The 15,793-nt window shown below is 40.7% G+C and overlaps 1 protein-coding gene across 2 annotated transcripts in view; it reads left to right on the top strand.

Moving 5' to 3' along the window:
• The first annotated feature begins 1,284 nt into the window (after positions 1-1,284).
• traf3ip2l (TRAF3 interacting protein 2-like) overlaps positions 1,285-15,793 on the top strand; it is a 52,258-nt gene continuing 37,749 nt past the window's right edge. For both annotated transcript variants that reach the window (XM_060920138.1, XM_060920137.1), the window contains exon 1: positions 1,285-1,449. The gene's annotated coding sequence lies outside the window, so the exon portion shown is untranslated. The remainder of the gene's footprint in view (positions 1,450-15,793) is intronic.

Genomic DNA, 15,793 nt, shown 5'->3' with positions numbered 1-15,793 from the left:
CATTGGATGTATTCTTTGGCATAAAATACAGTATATTTTATGACAACATGACTAGACAGAGAAATCTTTTAGCTTCAAAATGATATATCAAACATAATTTTTGACAACGACAAGTATATTAATTTTGCGACCAAAGTCACCTACCCTTTTAATTTCTGCGCGGTAGTGAAACGTGATGTCATCGGCAGGTTCCCCTTCTTGTGTACCACGTGTCGGTCTATTTTTAGACCAGGAAACCCCCAAAGTGAGAGAGTCATTTCTCCTCGTATATGGGGGCCAAAAAAATTGCGAAAAATTTTGAGTTAATCTTTCGGTTAGCTAGATTTATTGGTATTAGCTAGATTTATTGGTATTATTTTTATCGCGTTCTATCCGCCATTGCTGATAATATGTGCCACGTCACACGTCACGTGGTACACAAGAAGGGGAACCTGCCGATGACATCACGTGCGGAAATTAAAAGGGTAGGTGACTTTGGTCGCAAAATTAATATACTTGTCGTTGTCAAAAATTATGTTTGATATATCATTTTGAAGCTAAAAGATTTCTCTATCTAGTGATACCATTTATATATGTTGTCAAAATATATTGTATTTTATGCCAAAGAATACATCCAATGGTGGAATGGCACTTTAACCAGGGGTGCCAACACAGTAAAAAATGGAGTGTCAATATTGCAGTGTAAACCTATTTTCCTCTGGATAGAGTATAGTTATAACACTATGCAGAGTAAAATCGTCTAAATGGTAGCGTCAAAAGTGAGAGTTAATTCCCACTTGCACACAACGACAAAATCTACTCTGCAGGGTGATGATTCCCCACGAAAATAGAATATAGAGTCAGATTAACTCTGAAAATCTTATCTATAGTGTTAAATATTTTTACACACCTCATTGTTAATTTTGACACAAAATAGAGTAAAATTAACTCTAAAAATCTTACACTGGCTATAGAGTAAATTTTACACTGATTTTGAGTGGGACCAAATGTTATCTGACAGAGAGTTAAATTCAACTCTTAAAGAGTAAAATTGACACTATGATTTTTACTGTGAATAATTGTGGAGGGCGCTGTATTGGATGATGATGATGATAATGATGATGATGATGATGAGCCTTTTATGTACCAAACTTTGACAGTCACCTAAGATTACAGAAGTGCATGTGTTTATTGTTTTTGTTGCTGTTGTTTTTTTTTAACCTTGTGTTGTAATGAGCAAGCCTCTGATTGGACAGTGAACCTGCCAATCATGGCTAAGGAGGCGGGAGTTACCGGAATGCAGGTTGTGCGGGGGGAGGGAGAGAGAGAGAGAGAGAGAGAGAACGTGACATGGTCCGACTTGGAGCTTCAGGTTTACAGGATTTAAGCTTCATCTTCTTTCTAACTCACTTTGGACACCAGACTTTCCATCGTTGATGTTCTCAGCTGTGAGTGTTGTTGAGCTCAGAGGTAAGAGGGAGAACTTTTTAGGTGTGTGTGTGTGTGTAAACAGTGTATCAGAATAGTAAACAGTGTATCAGAATAGTAAACAGTGTATCAGAATAGTAAACAGTGTATCAGAGTAGCAATAAAATAACAGATGAATAGATGATTTAACCTGCTGATGTGTTGACGGTGAAGAAGACAGGATTAATGTGTGAGATCTGAGAAGAAGGGAGGAAGTGCAGAAGGGAGGAAGCGCGGCGCGTGCAGGCGGAACAGGTAGCTTTCCTGTCACATCAGTCTCTCATGTGGAAACAAGTCCATCCTGCTTCACCTTTCAGCTCATGACGCATTCTCCTTGGGCTTACTGTACAACACTCAGCAGGAAAAAAGAGTAGTTTAGTTGATGAACACCTTGTAGCACCTTGTGGTCAGCTCTTGGAGGCATCTTTGACCTCCAAAGACCAGTTTTACAGCTTTAAAAAGCATGAGCTTGGGTTTCCCAGTGTTTTAAAGCCACACTAATTGTATAGATCCACAGCTCATCTGACATATTAAAGGTCGAATAGATACCGTAGATGTCCTGTTGAAGTGACCACCAGACTGATAAGCAGAATGAACCCTGGTGTGTTTTTTAAAGGCATAAAACTGCTTCATGGATTTCCAGGAAAACAATGCAACCGAACAATACAAAGGTACAAACTGTGTACTCCTGGTTTAACCTAGTTTAACAGATTACCTTTTCTTTTCCTCTGAGAGTGCGTTATTTAGAACCTGTGAGTTGGTTAATAAGCCACTGTTGAGTGTATTAAAGCGTAGGTTGGATAATAATCCAGGAATGACCTGAGAAGAAACCCACCGTGTAGGTTTAATCCATTTAAACGTACAACATACACTATATTCACTTTTCCAGGTGATAGATTCAAGTGTAAAAGTTTAGCACAAGTTTATTACTCAACTCCGAGGAGCAAAGGGTACTAAACTATACCGTACTACACTATACTAAACTGTACCTTTCACTGTAGACTTTCCGGTACCTTTACATGCCCCAGGAACAAATCAACAGTCTGTATAAACAGTCATCGTACAGAAGCGAAGACCCAAAGTATGGTTACCTACCTACATATATATATATGTGTGTGTGTGTGTGTGTGTTTTTTTTTCTACCATTCATTTATATATATATATATAGACCTTTTTCTTAAATATACAAATATATCAAATATTTATTTACTATTGAATATTTTTATGTATATATTCTTTTTTTCTCCTTTTCATGATTATATGCAATAGTTTTCTTTAAAAAAGCATAGTGTTTTTAAAAATGTGTTTTTAAGAAATTATTATTATTATTATTATTATTGCTTTAACAACTAAATTACTTTAAATCCCTGTTAAAGGTACACTATATCCAAGTAATAAAGACATATTAAAGGTACAAACAGTGCACACAGGAGGAACGACTGAGCAGTTTCTCCAGAGTTAAAAAAGTATTTCCCTGAAAAACAGTTAATTTTGCTATACTTTGAGTTTAGGGAGTCAAACTGGTGCAAAATTACAGAGTAACAGAGTTGATTGTGGCTCTGAACTGAGTAAAATAGTACAAGAGTTAATTTCAAGACACACTGAATCAAGTCAAATACCAAAATAAAGTCAAATACCACCGCAGGGACTAAAATATTAACACTGAATTGAGGAGAATTGACTCGGGGGGGAACAAAAACTCCACAGCTCTATTGAAAGAGTAACTTTTACTCTTTTTAGAGAGGGACCAAACGTTATCTGGCGGAGAGTAAAATTTTCTTCAGTTTGAGTAATTTTTATTCAGGCAAATTTCCTGTGTACTCTATTAAAGGTAGCACTACAGTGACAAGCAAAAGTACCGTTTAGGATGGTTTTATTTCGACTGTCGTGTTATGAAACCTGTTTTTGTGTGAATACATTTGTAAATCTAGGCATATAATTTCCCTGAGGGAACCCGCCCAAAGGGATCAATACAGTTTTATCTAATCTAATAATAATAATAATAATAATAATAGAAGAAGAAGAACTAGAAGAAGAAGAAGTTAAATTATTCATTATATATTTATTTAGGATTAGGCCTCATTTATCAGAGGCTATTTTACAAAATAATTAATTAAATGTACATTTAAATAAAAATAAAAAAGGCTACTAGACTGTTCCTTTCCTTGTCACTGAGGTCGTACTCTCACCTGTGTTATCTTTAGTGTGTATCTTTACTTAGAAACATGTATCATCTTTAAAGGGGCATGATATCAACATTTCCAGAGGAAAGATTGATATTAAAGGTACAAAACATCTGTGTAGTCTTAGTGGGACAACCCCAGGTTTGATTTTTTTTCTCCAAGTGAAAAAAATTTAAAAAAATCTTTATTTATGTAGCACTTTTCATCAAGTTCAAAAATTCTAAATGCTTCATATAAAACCGTAATAATTACACAAAGAATAAAACAATCAATTGTAAACAATTTGTCAAGGTGTAAAAGATTCACTTTAAAAAAAAATGAACACAGAAATATTCTGAAAGTTAAACAGGGATTCACAGCACCGATAAGTGTTTATGAATATAAAATAATGTACATGTTGAAATAAAAACAGTCCACAGGTTTTAACTGATTCATGATGATCACAGGTGGCATGTGTTTTAATATCCGGATTTATGAATGAACCAGTTTAATTTGGAGTAAAAATCATTTACAGGATGGATTAATATCCTCCGTGACACGATTTCAGAATTTAGAGGTAAAGTAAGAAAAAGCTCGACCACCGACTGAGCTGTGATTCGTCCGAGGGATTGATGATAAACCTGTCTGGACTCTGTTCAGAGCCGAACCGGAGCCCAGAGCTTTAGACTATAGATATAAACTGAACAAACCTGGAGTGATAGGAGTGGATTTTTTTTCTCCAGGTAAGGATGTAAATATGTCTCAGTAACGTGGAACAGTAACAATCTGTTGATTAATCTTTTAATTATAGAGCTAAAATAGCAAAAAAAAAAGTGTTTATCTCATATGTATGACTCTAACTTTGAGGGATTTAAGCTCCGCCCACTTCACAGTACCATTATATCGTATACTGTATCCCTGTAAAACTTGTTTCATGACATGTCAGTGTACGTGTCTTTATGATCTGCACAACAATTTCCTTTGTAAACTTTATAAATCACATTAAACCACACTGTATTTTTAAAACCATTTTCCTCAAAATCTTTTTTTTTATATTCAAAACCAAAAATCTCTAGTTTCCAGCTGACCTACATTCCTGAAATTATTTCATTATTATTTACAATTTCATTATTTTTTAATTCCTGTCCCTAATTCGAAGGACATCACGAAGAAATTTGAAAAGGAAAAAGTTGATTATTGTTGGATTTGTGTCAGATACTAAAAAAAAAAAATCCCAAAACCCAACATTTTTCTAACAGCTTACTATGTTTTCTTGATTAAACAACAAAGAAATGATTTTCCAACCATTGATTGTAATAACACTGCATGGAAATTCACACATACTTAATTAGACCATGCCTCATTTGCATAACTAAACATTTATTTCAGCTAGCAAAAAGGCATTAAATGTAAAAAACTTTCAAAATATATTTAAAAAATATTGAATACGGAGTGTTTACGGAGACTGTCAGTAGTACTGAAAACCATGATTCAGGAATGGAAGAAACACAAGCATGTAGTCAGTCGGAATGAGACAAATTAAAAGTGAAGTCATGGTCTAGATTTGTATCACAATTTAAAAATATCTTTTTTTTTATTGTGCTTGTGATAACACAGCCGCAAAGTGAGGGTGTGAAAACCTTGGCACAAAATAGAGTGGAGTATTATTGTGACATGTTTTTATATATACACTGTATAAAAAAACCCCTCATTTCCTGAAAAGTTGGGATATTTTCCAAAACGCAACAACAACAAAAATCTGCGAGTTGTTAATTCACATGAACTTTTATTGAACTGACAAAAGTACAAAGAAAAGATTTTCAATAATTTTACTGACAAACTTAATTGTATTTTGTAAATATAAACGAAGTTAGAAGTTGATGCCTGAAACACACTCAAAAAAAGTTGGGACAGAGGCAAAATATGACTGAAAAGTTTATAGAATATTCAAGGAACACCATTCTGGAAGATTCCACACTAATCAGGTTAATTGGTATCATGATCAGATATTAAAAGAGCAGCACCAAAGGCTCAGGCTACGTTTACATTAGACCGTATCTGTCTCGTTTTCTTCGCGGATGCACTGTCCGTTTACATTAAACCGCCTGGAAACGCCGGGAAACGGGAATCCGCCAGCGTCCACGTATTCAATCCAGATCGTGTCAGCTCCGGTGCTGTGTAAACACTGAGAATACGCGGATATGCTGTGCTGAGCTCTAGCTGGCATCGTCATTGGACAACGTCACTGTGACATCCACCTTCCTGATTCGCTGGCGTTGGTCATGTGACGCGACTGCTGAAAAACGGCGCGGACTTCCGCCTTGTATCACCTTTCATTAAAGAGTATAAAAGTATGAAAATACTGCAAATACTGATGCAAATACTGCCCATTGTGTAGTTATGATTGTCTTTAGGCTTGCCATCCTTCCACTTGCAAGTGGTAAGTGATGTGCGCTGGGATCACACACACAGCGGCTCAGTCCCGAATCACTGCTTGTTCACTTCACTGTGAGCTGCGCAAGGCCGGAGTGCGCACCCTCCAGAGGGCACTCGCTGTTCAGGGCGGAGTGATTTGGAGCGCAGGATGCCTGCGGAGCCGAGCGTATCCGTGTATTGGTATTGCTGTATGCACGCAAATCGTGTATTGGCGTTGCTGTGTGCACACTAATCGTTTTAAAAACGTTAATCTGATGATCTGATGATACGGTCTAATGTAAACATGGGCTCAGTCTGTGCAAGCAAGGATGGGGCGTGGCTCACTGCTTCGTACCAAAATTCGTGAGAGAATTGTTCGTCAATTCAAAACAAACATTTCTCAGTGCAAGATTTTAGGTTTTACAAAATCTACAGTCCATAATATTGTGAAAAGATTCAGGGAATTCAGAGACGTCTCAGTGCGTAAAGGGCGAGATCAGAAACCACTGCTGAATGGGCGTGACCTTCGAGCCCTCACGTGGCACTGCCTGAGTAACCGTCATGCTCATGTGACAAATATAACAACATGGGCTCAGGAGGACTACAGAAAACTGTTGTCACTGAACATAATCCACTGCTTCATTCAGAAATGCAACCTGAAACTGCACTGTTAAAAATGTACTGTAAAATTTACAGTAAATTACTGGCAGCAGAGCAGCCAGTATTTTACTGTAAAATTTACAGTAACAAAAAAAACCTACTGTAAATTGTGGAACAGTATGTTACTGTAATTTTTACACTACTGCAAGATGTTACTGTAAATTTTTAACATTCAGTGCGTTTACATGCACATAGAGAGAATCGAATTTCTGCCGTTGCTCGACTGAAATCGAAGTTCAAAATGCCATGTATACACCTTAATTCGGCTGAAATTGAACCGAACTTGATTTCTCGGAATCGAGCTACACGACCTAGATTATGCGATTTCTGCCGAGCTACTTAGTGCATGTATACCCTGTCGAGCTACTTACTGCCCCTTCCGGAAGTGACGAGTGACGAGACCACAAGCGGGAAACACAACAGCCTCGGTCGGCATGACAACAGTAGTAGCGAGCAGCAGAAGAGGTCAGGAGGAACAAACGAAGAAGAGAAAATGGCGAGCAGAAATGTGCACTTCTGGAGCAATGAGGAGACAGAGTTCATGCTCATTCAGCTTAAGGAGTTGAATATATTAAAATTCATGGACGGGAGAAAAACGCGCAATGGAGAACACGGAACTGATAACTTTGTTTACACTCTGAATAGCTCTTCTTCATGACGACAACCGGAAGTGTACCAACACGATGGGGCGTGTAGCGCCACCTGTGGCTCGGGTGCACAATGCACCTCACACAATAGCCCGATTTCATTGTGTGCATGTAGGATTGGATTTCTCTGGCACCCCTGCTGGGACCTTCAGCTTGATTACCGACAGCAGCTCGATTTGGATGTGCATGTAAACGTAGTCAGTGTAGACACAGACAACCATTCACACCTACGGTCAATTTAGAGTCACCAGTTAACCTAACCTGCATGTCTTTGGACTGTGGGGGAAACCGGAGCACCCGGAGGAAACCCACGCGGACACGGGGAGAACATGCAAACTCCACACAGAAAGGCCCTCGCCGGCCACGGGGCTTGAACCCGGACCTTCTTGCTGTGAGGCGACAGCGCTAACCACTACACCACCGTGCCACCCTGAGGCTAATGTTTAGGCCTAAAAACCAACATTAGATTGTGTCCGTATACTTGTAGAATTGATACAGATGTTGCCGACTTATGCACACGTTAAAAAATCTCATCTCATTATCTCTAGCCGCTTTATCCTGTTCTACAGGGTCGCAGGCAAGCTGGAGCCTATCCCAGCTGACTACGGGCGAAAGGCGGGGTACACCCTGGACAAGTCGCCAGGTCATCACAGGGCTGACACATAGACACAGACAACCATTCACACTCACATTCACAGCTACGCTCAATTTAGAGTCACCAGTTAACCTAACCTGCATGTCTTTGGACTGTGGGGGAAACCGGAGCACCCGGAGGAAACCCACGCGGACACGGGGAGAACATGCAAACTCCACACAGAAGGGCCCTCGCCGGCCCTGGGGCTCGAACCCAGGACCTTCTTGCTGTGAGGCGACAGCGCTAACCACTACACCACCGTGCCGCCACGTTAAAAAATACCAGTCATAAAAACAAATCAGTATGAGTTCAACATCCAGTAAAGCTTATTATATTTAGAGGCAACTTGCAAAAGAGCTTGCTTCCTGCTCCCTTACCAGATTCACGGCAGTGGGTGAGCGGGTTGCATCAGCATCCGTCCGCTCGCGTCGTGCTTAGCGCCAAAAAATTCCCAGAAACCGTCGCATGTTACGGTAGCAGTACACTGTACTGTATAAACGTAGCCACCTACAGTTATTTACTGTATAAGCGTCACACAGTATCTTACTGTAAAATAATACGGTGCTATACTGTAAGTTTTACAGCAATTGTTTAGAGTGTGTATTATGCAAGGAGGAAGTCATTTATCAATGCTATGCAGAAACGCTGCTGATTTCTCTGTGCCTGAACTCATCTCAGATGGACCGAAAGACAGTGGAAACATGTGCTGTGGTCAGATGAGTCACATTTCAGCTTGTTTTCAGGAAAACCGGACGTTGAGTTCTCAGTGCCAAAGGTGAACATGACCATCCAGTTTATTATCAGAGAAGGTGTAAAAGTGATGGTATGGGGGGCATCAGACCCCATGGCATGGGTGAGATACATTTGTGTGTGAAGGTACCATTGCTGTATTGGGGTATATACTGGGATTTTAGAGAGACATATTCATCAAGGAAACGTCTCTTCCCGGCAAGTCCATACTTATTTGAGCAGGACAATGCCACACCTCGTTCTGCATGGGCTACAACAGTGTGGCTTTGTAGACACAGAGTGCGTGTGCTTGACTGGCCTGCTGCCAGTCCAAATCTGACTCCTACTGAGAATGCATGATGCATCATGAAGAGGAGAATCAAATAATAGAGACCATGGACTGTTGAGCAGCTGAAGTCTTGTATCAAGCAAGAACGGACAAAAATTCCAACTGCAAAACTGCAACAATTATTATCCTCAGATCCCATACGATTACACTGGTTATTAAAGGAAAGGTGATGTAATACAACGGTAATAATGCCTCTGTCCCAACTTTTTTTTGAGTGTGTTTCAGGCATCAAATTCAAACTTGGTTTATATTTATGAAATACAATTAAGTTGGTCAGTAAAACTATTGAAAATCTTTTTTTTTTGTACTTTGGTCAGTTAAATAAAGATTCACATGAATTAACAAATCACAGATTTTTGTTTTTATTGCATTTTGGAAAATATCCCAACTTTTCTGGAAATGGTGTGTGTGTATATATATATATATATATATATATATATATATATATATATATATATATATATATATAAACTTTATTTGTTTGAAAAAAGTACAAAGAAAAGATATTCAGTAGTTTTACTGACCAACTTCATTGCATTTTGTAAATATAAATGAAGTTAGAATTTGATGCCTGCTAGATAGAAGTCAGCACCAAAATTAACTCGTTACACACTTACAAAATTCTATCATTTTGAGAACAATGACAGTATGAAATGGCGCTAATGAGGAGTCGAGAAATAGACCTGAAGGAGAATGTTCTGGATGTTATAATTCGGTCTTATTACTGTAGATATCACCAAGAAGAGAATTTAAAGCCAAATACATAGAAGGGTGCAGGTGAACTAACAGTGGTGATGAGTGATTGATCACTGGGAACAATGGTGATCACATTATTGGGAAACAGTGATTGGTTGCTAGGAGCAGTAGTGATCACTGATTGGTTTTTGAGAAAAATTGCGATCAGTGATTTGTTGATAACAGCAGTCGTTATCGTTTATTGGTTGCTAGGATCAGTAGTGATTGGTGATTGGTTGCTAGAAACATTAGTGCTCAGTGATTGCTTGCTAGGAGCAGTAGTGATCAGTGATGGGTTGCTAGGAGCAGTAATGATCAGTGATGGGTTGCTAGGAACAGTAGTGCTCAGTGCTTGGTTGCTAGGAGCAGTAATGATCAGTGATGGGTTGCTAGGAGCAGTAGTGCTCAGTGATTGGTTGCTAGGAGCAGTAATGATCAGTGATGGGTTGCTAAGAAAAATAGTGATTGTTTTTTGGTTGCTAGGAGCTCTTTTTAAAAAACATTTTCATAATTAACTTTATAAATAAACCTTTTGTAAATATTTTTAAATAAAGTAGCTAAAGGAGTCTAAAAATTTCACAACACAGCTGTTGGCAGCGCAGCAGGGCAGCTTGTGGGTGGGAACTGGCACATGTCCAGATCTTCTTCTACTTAGAGTTCCATGTTCAGTGGGACTGTAGTTCCTCCTGAAGGCCTCTGAAGCTTCACTGGTTTACGCAGGTCTCAGATCTCGCGGAGCCTCATGACCTTGTTTATGGTGTTTGTGCTCTGCTTCTGTTCCTCACACACACACACACACACACACACACACACACACACACACACACACACACACACACACACACCATTATGCAGCTTTAATGTCACATTTGAGTTTCCACATGACTGAGGTGCTTTCCGGCAGCGCTGTAAGCTGTTCTGATATTGCACACTACAAACAGAGTGGAGCAGGGAGAGAAATCCCCTCAGCCTCGCTCACTCATCACTTCTCACTCAGACTTTCACTGCTTTCCCATCTGCAAGGAAAAGGTCAAGTGAAGCTGCTCACACTGTGGCACGTTAATCACACTGCTGAGGAGTACAGCTCACGGGGCCAGGATAAGATGAGGCTGTAAATTGATTCTTTACTCATCTTTATTCATATTTCTTACATTCATTAGAGTTGGACTTCTTACGCATTTTAAAACATAATTATTTTCATCTTTTGTAAAAAACAAAACAAAAAAACACTAGAATTAATTTATTGCAGCCGTCGCAACAAATTTGAGTTTAGTCAGCGTTTTTTTTTTTTACATTTTTTTAAAATTAACATATTTCCTAAACTTTTTTCTTCTCAAATAAAGTTATTTATAGTACGTGTTATTTTAACCTATTTACATTTAAGTACTAATTTTCCAAGTTAGTTTTTTTTTTTCCCCCTCAGTTTCAAATAGTAGTGGTGTCATCCTCCGGTTTGCACATGATGATACAATTTCGATTATTAAAGGTGCCGTAGAATGCACTTATTCAGTATTTTAAACTGTACTCTGATGTCTAAATATTGCATCTGATTTTGTTTGGGACAAAAAAATGCCCTGACGTGGTTTTACACATGCATTTTACAACCCTGTGATTTGGCTCTAGGATGAAACAACCTGTTCGGTGGCCTCATTAATATGTTCATGAGCTCTGCTCTGATTGGCTGGTTTGCAGCACAGTGACTCACACAGGCGTCACGATGTCCTGGGTTGCCAGATGTTTTATCTGATAAATTTCTTGTTTGCAACAGATGCTTTGTTTACAGTCATTGCTTTGCAGTAGTTTCTTGTGTTTTGCGTAAAAATATTCCAGATTGCTGCTCTGTATTTGGATGCTCAGACCAATCAAACCGAGAAAAAGACAAAAGGTATTCTAAGATACCAAAAGAAGTCGTGCACAAGGGTAAGAACAAAAAATATCTCAAAAAGATGCAGTGAAAAATGGCTTGCAAACCTTTCACTGTGTGCGGAAGGAATTGAGAGTCCACATGCTCGTGTCTGTAGCGATCATTTTGTTAAAAGTATGGACATCATGATACTTTATGGATCTAAAATCAAAACTTCTAATATTAAATGAGTTTTCTTACATTTTGGATGTCGTAAAAAAAAAAGTCGTTGATAAAATGATGAAGCTAGTTTGTAGGCCGGCTTCAATTGAAACACGATTGTTTACATATTTTTTTTGTCAGGTTGTCCGTCCAGTAATGTCAATTCATAAGTCTGAGATATGTTTGAAATGCCATGAAATAAAATGCAAGTTATCGTTGCAGAAATGCCTTCAGCAGCTCCGACTCGAATTACATACTAAACTTCGGCTTACATCACTCACCCTCGCAAAAATAAGACGGTTACTGCACTTTAGAAGTCTTACTCCAGCATCATGAACCCAGCCACAAATGAAAAAGTTATCGGCTTCAAGACTTTTTCAAAGCTTTCATTTGATTCTTTGTGTAAAACAACGTTTGGACGACCTTTGTCATTGTCGTCCAAATGTTTGGAAGAGGAGTAAAAGAAGCCATCTCCGTCAACCTGGAACATCCGTCACTGAACAGACGAGCTGGTCTGAGACACCACTTATCAGCCACCTACAATGCAGTCCTTGGCACACTTCCCAGAAAACTAAATACACATCCACACCAAAACTCAGTTGACTTCAATGACTCACATGATAGCAGAGAGAGCCAACAACCCACAGATCACCCTAACGAACCTCTAGGCTGCTAACACCGTTCACACCTGGCCTCCAGTGACCCTAACACCTACAGGATGACTGACAGGGTCAATGACCCATGTGACATCAACGACTCTCCTTAGGGTTGCTTTTGGTCCACTACAGGATAAATACCTGGAACTCCCTAGCCTAGTAAACTAGACCCACCCGCCTAGCGGGCAAAAATATTTTTGCCTACGAGTGGGTCTAGCCTCGGACCATATTAACAACACACCCTGGGCATCAAATCGTGCCCGCCAATCACAACGCAAGGTTTTTGTTTGGATTCTTTGGGCGGGCTTTTGCAGGAGTGACGACAAAGCTGCGCGACGCTGGAGAAAGCACAACAGGAAAGATGGCTACGGCTATTGAACAGCGCTTGTTTGACTCCGTGTTGGAATCAGTTTTAGAAGAATTAGACTTGGAGTTTTCATTGAAACATTAGCAGGAAGAGGCTCTCCGCTCATTCCTTTTCAAGAAGGACGTTTTCGCTGTTTTGCCGACCGGCTATGGCAAAAGTCTGATCTACCAGCTGGCTCCGCTGGTAGCCAAAAGGATGGGGCTAAGTGAAAACCCTATTGCTTTCTGTCGCTCTGACTACGTCACAGTCACTGTTGCGCTGATTGGTCAGAGCGTTGGCCTATACGCACAGAGACAGTTTGAAAGACAATGGGTTGTTCCTACCCACACCCTTCGGAAATGTCTACGACCGAGACCAGACTAAATATTCACATTTAGTCTGGCTTGCCAGGCTAGGAACTCCCCACTAGTCAGAACTGAAGAAGCCTTTTGGATGAGACCTGAAGCATCTTCAAGGATTTCAAGCAAGTCCAGTTGCCTTCTTTAGCACCTATGGTTTTCTTGCAGAAAACATTCTACATCTGACTCATCATCATCGTTCCCCCGTGGCATCGGGAACAGCCTTGGGGTGCTTATCCAGTAGTCGCAGGAAGTCAGTCTTGACCATCATCATTTTCCTTGCCTGCTGTACGTCGACAGCAAGCAGCTTCTCCACTCTATTCCACACTTTCCTTGGAGCCAGAACATCAAATAGCACCTGTTTCTGGAGGTTTTTATTATCCAGTCTACACACATGCGCAAGATATTTCATATGCTGCATCACACAAAAATCACGGATGGGTGGAGTGTCTGTGAAGGCACGTAATCTCTCATTTGATATTCTGAAACTCCAATCAGCTTCCGTTCCTTCACGGTCTGCCTGATCCAGTGCATTTTTTCGTTCGTATCCTCCCCGAACCATTTTTCTCAAGAAGCTATGCCAGATGGCTTCAACCTTGTTCAGCTCATTCTCTGTTAGTTCCCATGCTTGTACGCTGTACAAAAGCCTTGATCGTATACAGGTGGTTAGGAATTTCATTCTAGTTGCTAGCCGTATCTGTCTGTCAGTCAGAATATGTTTTGACTATGACAGAATATGACTACGTTAACGGACTAGAACCAAAAGCAAACTCGAGATCTCAAGAAAAAAATATATTTATGCGATGGATTGGACAGACTTTTCAAGGGATTTCAGCAACTTTCCAAATATACAGTTTCCGGACATTTCCAATTATCTAGTCGTCCAAACATTGTTTTACACCAAGACTCAAATGCAAGCTTTGAAAAAGTCTTGAAGCCGATAACTTTTTCGTTTGTGGCTGGGTTCGTGACGTTGGAGTAAGACTTCTAAAGTGCAATAACCGTAAGACTTCTAAGGTGCTCACACCATTCACACCCAACCTCCAGTGACCCTAACACCTCCAGGATGACTGAGCCCATGTTTACATTAGACCGTATCAGCAGATCATCAGATTAACGTTTTTAAAACGATTAGTGTGCACACAGCAACACCAATACACGATTTGCGTGCACACAGCAATGCCAATACACGGATACGCTCGGCTCCGCAGGCATCTGCGCTCCAAATCACTCCGCCCTGAACAGCGAGTGCCCTCTGGAGGGTGCGCACTCTGGCCTTGCGCAGCTCACAGAGCGCGCGAGTGAAGTGAACAAGCTGTGATTCAGGACTGAGCCGCTGTGTGTGTGATCCCAGCGCATATCACTTACCACTTGCAAGTGGAAGGATGTCAAGCCTAAAGACAATCATAACTACACAATGGGCAGTATTTGCATCAGTATTTGCAGTATTTTCATACTTTTATACTCTTTAATGAAAGGTGATACAAGGCGGAAGTCCGCGCCGTTTTTCAGCAGTCGCGTCACATGACCAACGCCAGCGAATCAGGAAGGTGGATGTCACAGTGACGTTGTCCAATGAGACGCCAGCTAGAGCACAGCACAGCGTATCCGCGTATTCTGAATGTTTACACAGCACCGGATCAGACACGATCTGGATTGAATACGTGGACGCTGGCGGATTCCCGTTTCCCGGCGTTTCCAGGCGGTTTAATGTAAACGGACAGTGCATCTGCGAAGAAAACGAGACAGATACGGTCTAATGTAAATGTAGCCTGAGAGGGTCAACGACCCATGTGACCTCAATGACTCCCCTTAGGGTTGCTTTTGGTCCACTAGAGGATAAACACCTGGAACTCCCCACTAGACAGACAGAATTGGATGAGAGGTGAAATGTCTTCAAGGATTTCAAGCAAATCCAGTTGCTTTGTTTAGCATCTACGGTTTATGATGACCTGGATGACTGAGGTGGTGTTTACATTAGACCGTATCAGCGGATCATCAGATTAACGTTTTTAAAACGATTCGCGTGCACACAGCAACGCCAATACACGATTCGCATGCACACAGCAACGCCAATACACAGATACGCTAATCACATGACTAATTAGACGGCACGTCACATGATCCCAGTGCATATCGGGCATGCGCAAGTCACTCACCACTTGCAAGTGGAAGGATGGCAAGCGAATACCTTCTCCAGCAGATAAACACACCTGGCTGTGATGTTCATGTTCTCACTGAGTTTAAGCGCCTGAAGGAGGTCAATAAGTTGAAATGTGTAAATAAACCTCAGTGCGGCTCAGCGCTTCCTCCTGCGCTCCAAATCAGTCCGCCCTGAACAGCGAGTGCCCTCTGGAGGGTGCGCACTCCGGCCCTGCGCAGCTCACAGAGCGCGCGAGTGAAGCGCACGAGCAGTGATTCGGGACTGAGCCGCTGTGTGTGTGATCCCAACGCCAGCGAATCAGGAAGGTGGATGTCACAGTGACGTTGTCCAATGATGACGTCAGCTAGAGCTCAGCACTGTGTTTCCTCGTTCCTCAATGTTTACACAGCACCGTATCAGATACGAACTGGGTTGAATACGTGGGCC

Source organism: Neoarius graeffei, chromosome 4 (assembly GCF_027579695.1).
Source record: "Neoarius graeffei isolate fNeoGra1 chromosome 4, fNeoGra1.pri, whole genome shotgun sequence".
Taxonomy (NCBI): domain Eukaryota; kingdom Metazoa; phylum Chordata; class Actinopteri; order Siluriformes; family Ariidae; genus Neoarius; species Neoarius graeffei.
The sequence above is the reverse complement of the archived record's forward strand: the minus strand, read 5'-3'. Positions and strand labels throughout refer to the sequence as shown.